This window comes from Neophocaena asiaeorientalis, unplaced genomic scaffold, assembly GCF_003031525.2.
Source record: "Neophocaena asiaeorientalis asiaeorientalis breed wild unplaced genomic scaffold, Neophocaena_asiaeorientalis_V1.1 scaffold148, whole genome shotgun sequence".
Taxonomy (NCBI): Eukaryota; Metazoa; Chordata; class Mammalia; order Artiodactyla; family Phocoenidae; genus Neophocaena; species Neophocaena asiaeorientalis.
In genome coordinates, this window is record NW_020174050.1 from 3139778 (window position 1) to 3146073 (window position 6296).

The following is a 6296-nucleotide window of genomic DNA, read 5'->3' on the forward strand; positions in this document are numbered from 1 at the left end:
TCGGAATTTATAGTTTCTGTACCTATCAATGGTCATTTCCTGTGTAATTCAAATGGTACATTTTGGTATCTGATAGAAATTTACAATTGATGTAAATTGAGGCCTCTTAAAAAGCAACTGGAAAATTTCTATGGAATTTCCTTTGTCAGTTACTCTTACACCCACATGAAGAACATTCAGCTGATGACTATATAAACCAGATGAAGTGTTTGTGGATTGTTCATCATTTGTAGCTTAAGAGGAATACAGATGCAACATCTCATGCGTTTAGGCAAGAAAATGCATTAGACATTTTCCAGCTACATTGTTTACCTGGCCTTCAAGAGAAGTGGACTGAAATTAACCGGAAAGCCATAATGTTGATAAACACTTCATGAAAGGACACAAACATGAAAATAGATGACTTCAGGAGAATAATCATTTATCTACTTTGATGCAACGTTTTAGAGTACTATCGTCAAGTCAAAACATAATGAGAGCTACATACATAACTTTGAATTTAAATTTTAGAGTCAGGAGTGTGGCGTTGCAAGAGGGCTGGAAGGTATGCCCGCAGGCAGCTTCCCTAGCAGAGCACATTTAGTTTTGAGGGAAAAGCCAGTACCTTGTGGTACTGGGAGCTTCCTATCACATCACGTCAGGAGGAACGTCGTGTGTACTTAGGTCGTTGGGAAACGGACTGAGTCTGCATACTTTTTTCTCAGCTGTTAGCCTTAGCATATTCAGAATCATTTAGTCCATCATTGTCTCCAGAAATAATTACAGGCATGAGTGTCACCTCTCTGGGGGAATAACAGCACCTGTGTTGGCTGGAGTCTCTCTCTTGGCCACCTCCTCATCTATCACCACGTCACATCTCCTCTAGTCCATTTGGAGATGAATCCCACAGACTCTGCCTTGGAGTTCTTCAGAGACAAAAGAGTGGAGACACCGTGTGGATGAAAGGCTCTTGGTGCTGCAGCCAGGAGTCAGTAGTGTGTTTCTGAGGTGGGAGAGCCAACTTCAGGACACTGGTCCACAAGAGACCTCCCAGCTCCACGTAATATCAAACGGCGAAAATCTCCCAGAGATCTCCATCTCAACACCAACACCCAGATTCACTCAACAACCAGCAAGCTACCATGCTGGACACCCTATGCCAAACAACTAACAAGATAGGAACACAACCCCACCCATTAGCAGAGAGGCTGCCTAAAATCATAATAAGGCCACAGACACCCCAAAACACACCACCAGACGTGGACCTGCCCAGCAGAAAGACAAGATCCAGCATCATCCACAAGAACACAGGCACTAGTCCCCTCTACCAGGAAGACTACACAACCCACTGAGCCAACTTTAGCCACTGGGGACAGACACCAAAAATAACGGGAACTACGAACCTGCAGCCTGCAAAAAGGAGACCCCAAACACAGTAACATAAGCAAAATGAGAAGACAGAAAAACACACAGCACATGAAGGAGCAAGATAAAAACCCACTAGACCTAACAAATGAAGAGGAAATAGGCAGTCTACCTGAAAAAGAATTCAGAGTAATGACAGTAAAGATGATCCAAATCCTCAACAACGCATCCATTAGGAAAAGTAATTCAACAGATTTAAGGAGATAATGTATGTTAGAATAATGATTGTTCAACATTTGTTAGAAATACAAGTGTTTTAATAATTAAGGTAGGTAGTATACATGGGTGGGGGAGATTGTGTGGAAAGTAGTACCTGGCAATACCAAGGGCCCTAGAAGATGCTCAGGAATCAGAGATAGTTAACTTTAAAACAGCATAGTTAGAGAAAAAAAGGGAATTGGGGCATCATTTTTGAAACCAATCTTGACAATGTATTCAGGAGTATAAGAAGGCCCTTGAGCTCTGCTAGTAATCATTTCAGATGAGTTTTACCACCAGCAGTAATAATAGTGAAGTTTAGGAAGGGACCATGAGGACCCACCTGAATGGACTGAATATAGTCCTGCCCATACTGTTAAGTTCTCATAGTTGTTTCAAAGTCTGTGTAGAGTCTAATGATAGAATACACCAGGAAATGTGGTTGTCACTGAACATCCTTATAGCATTTACTTGTATTAAAATAAAAAGAAGGGGTTTTGGTAGAACAAGATCTGGATATGTTGTACCCATATCCTCAACCATCACCTTCTAACTTGTCCCAAGTCATGTACAAATAGGACTTTTCACAACACCAATATTTCATCTCAACACAACTAAGCCCCTATGAGGCATAAACCACAGGTCTTTTTTCTTATGATATATTTGCATTAGGAGTATGGCTACTGTATAACATGAAATTATCATAGCTTTTATCTAGTGAACCATTGTTAAACTATTATAAACTATGACTATGAATACATAGCTACAATTTTTTAAATTCTTCTTATTTATTTTTAAATGTAAAAAAGAATATTCACCAAATTATACATACAGAGTGACTATATATGGACAAGGATTTGAATGAAATATAAAGAAAAATAGTTTAGTTTGTAACAGAATTATGGGTGAACATTTTAGATTTAAAAATATTTTAGTTCCTACCATCATTACAAATTATGATAAGAATAAACAAAGAAAACCAAACAACATCTTGTTCAAGGAATTCCATTTAATTATAGTTAAACCTGAAGAGCAAATTCATTAAGTTTAGAATTTGGCTGGATGAATAAAATTTCACAAAGCAAGATCTTGGATTTATATAAATGGGGAAGTATTTTAAAGCACAGGAGCAGATAAATGACATTAGCACTCATGTCATTGTAGTGATCAAGGCAAAATACCCTTATGTGGCTTTTTGGAATGGAACCTTATCCATCTAGCTACTAATTCTATCTCAAAGAGAAAATCCAAGGTAAAGGTGAACCAAAGACTTGAATCCTTCTGTGCACAGCAAGCACATTACTTACGTTCACCAAAGAGACATAGATTCAGGCTCTCATTTTACCATTTATACTTTACCGCTCTCCACCAATTGTTCTATACAAGAAGATTTAAAAAACAAACTTGTTTTCTTGATATCCAAGCAGCGGAAAGATGTAAAAACCCCTGATCATGGGCATGATTGTTTGATCTTTGAAAATTGCATCAAATATCCCTTTGAGAGTCTTTCAAGGTAGCAGAGTGCTAGCTGAAGAAGTACACTGTAACATAATCTTCTCAATGTCTCTTATTTCAGAGAGCAAGAAAGACATTTCTTATGACAATACTTTTTCTAATCCTATTACTATAAATTTGCAAAGAGAAGCCTTATTATTCATGAAACATAATATCTAGAATCATCTTCAGCCTCTCCCACACATTACCATCATTTTCTGGCAAGACAAACCCATCTTAGCCTTAACCTCAACATTACACAGCATCATTTCTAGGAGATCACACTATCTGTAATCATAAACATTTGTGCCAATCAAAAATTGTTTCCCGAGGGCTTCCCTGGTGGCGCAGTGGTTGAGAGTCCGCCTGCCGATGCAGGGGACACGGGTTCGTGCCCCGAGCCGGGAGGATGCCACATGCCGCGGAGCGGCTGGGCCCGTGAGCCATGGCCGCTGGGGCTGTGCCTCCGGAGCCTGTGCTCCGCAACGGGAGAGGCCACAACAGTGAGAGGCCCACGTACGGCAAAAAAAAAAATTGTTTCCCGAGGACTTAAATGTAGTGTAGTAAAGTGTGACAAGATGCCTTTGTAAAGAAACCATTCTCTGGAATCTGTTTATATTAATGTAAATTACTTGGAAACACATGATGAATGAAATAATATTGCAAATTCCCTGTTAATATCTCTGATGTCCTATGTGTACAGCCCTAGTTTATGCTCACAACTGCTTATTAAAGAATGTGAAAAGCAGTGTGAATAATACAAATCAGGCCTTCTAAACCCAAGTAGCTAACAATTCCAACTCTGGCACCCTTTCCATAATAATTAATGTGGCTTGTGCTACTGGTGATATTGGTAACTCAGATACGTAGAATAGCTGTGTTACATTGCTACAGAGTTAATCTGGTTAACACATTAATAGTAAAACTTTAAAAGATAAGATTCAGCGCTTTTTGATGGATTCAGTCAATGTACGTGGGCAGTACCTTCTAAATATGTTCTAAGATGGATTAGACCAAATATCGCAACCATAATATTTTTACCTATGAAGTTTCGTTAGAACCTATTGTGAAATTCCATGGGATAAACTGTGGATGGAGTTATGAACTGCAAGCCTTTGTCTTGGTTGCTTAGCTCAGCTGGTTAGGACACAGCACAGAGGAGGATAAGAATATGGTAATGATTACAGGAAGGATTTTATCTACATAAAATAATGATGCTAGGCTTTTGGAATACTTTAGCAATGAAAGGTAATGTGGATATGTAAGTCTGGGGATTAATTTCAAATCAAGCAAAGCTATATCGTGAAACCTTAAAACAAAAGATGTGACAATATTATGTTCTCCCTACCACCCTTCAAATATTTCCCCCCCATAAGACTCCCGCATTCATTGGGGAGGGAGCAATACTTATCAAAACATTAAATCTCCTTTGGTCCTTCCAGCTTAAACTTTTCTCAGTGGGATAATAAATATAAATTAATAATAATGATAATAATAATACCAGTTTACATCCATTAAGTACTTACTATATGGCAGCATTACAGCAAGAGTTTTAGCTATTCTCTCTCACTTGAATCGAACCAAACTTTCTTGAGGTAGGTACTATTGTCAGCCCATGTTCAGATAAAGAGACTGAGACCCCGGAGAGGTTAAATAACTTGCTGGGATCACTTAATAAGTGAGAACATAAAGGTTCAAACCCTTTCTGACTCACTTGAACTAACTTTTTGTATTTACTAGCATTTTATGGTGCTGAGTAAGCTCTAGAAAGAGAAACTTTTAAAATGACATTAATTCAGGAAAACTTTATAGAGTCTCACTCTATCCCCAACTCATGTACAGTCAATTGCTTCTCACCACTGATCATTTAAATATTTGTTTCAGATAAACTGTACTATATACTGGTGACTAATAGTGTTGATAATGACCTTTTGGTTAATGAGAGTAATGTACTGTTCTTTGAGAAGATGATGCTACTGAGATGATCCAACCACAAAAGGACCATGAACTTTATGCTGATTTCTTAATTGTGATGATGCAATAGCTTTGATTTCCCCTGAAACATTCACTTTATTTTAGGAGGGTATAATCTTTTCTGTTTCCATTGTTGATACAACTTTGCAAGGTTAAAGTAAGTGAACTGGCCCACTTAGATTCTACCCACATCCGTCTCTTCCTCTGAACCATGTTTTGACCAACTGAACTGAGCAAAGCAAACCAAAGAATTCTAGTTAATAATTCCACCCACTGGCACACTCAGCCTGGGACTTTTGCGAGAGAGTTTCTAGTAAAATTTCAGAGATACAATATTATAGTTATAAAACTTAACATTGTTTCAGTCCATCCTAGGATTTAGAGTTTACTGTCAATGTGCATTCTCTGTATCTATCAAATACTAATCAATTTATTTTAGAGTCTTCTGATGAATAATGAATCAGCAGTAATCCATTTCAACCACTGAAGTTATCTCAAATACCACATGGTGATGTTACCAATAGCAAAAGACAAATTTCTTCCTTGGAAAAGGTATTGGAATTGAAGTTGAGTTGACCACACAAATCTAGAGGGTGTCCTTTTGCCTTTTACTAGCTGTGTTATTTTGAGTAGAACATAAGACAGATGCCTCTGTAACTCTTCAACTATGAAATGGGTGTGATAACTACCTCTTAGGATAATAATAAGGAACAGATGGATAAAAAACAGAGAAGTGCATTAAGCATTGTGAATAATTAAAGGAGATTATTATAATATTGGCTTAGTCTAATAGATATTTAATTATACTGCAGCTCTGGGAATTCCAAATGAGTTTTGGGGTCTTTGAAAAATAGACCAGGAACGGCACCTGAGAGTCAATGATGATTTCTTATCGGTAGGAATTCCAAACACGTGTATTTCAAATCCTTTAAATCAGAGTTCTTTTAGCTCAATATTATTTACAGATTTTTAAAAAAATCCCCAAGATAGGCCAATAATTTGGTGATGGTATTTGTGTATACAAACAATGAATACTCCTGGTCAATAAATTCTACTTTCCACGGAATGACATAGGTGGAAAATGTTGAAATTTTTATATTTTAATCTGTTAAGTCTGATCCAGCACTTCAAATTTCCTATTAAATTTCTATAATTATTTGACTTTATTTTTGGATGGATTTGGGAACTGCTGGTAGTGGTCGAGAATCTAGTGATGTGTGAGAAAA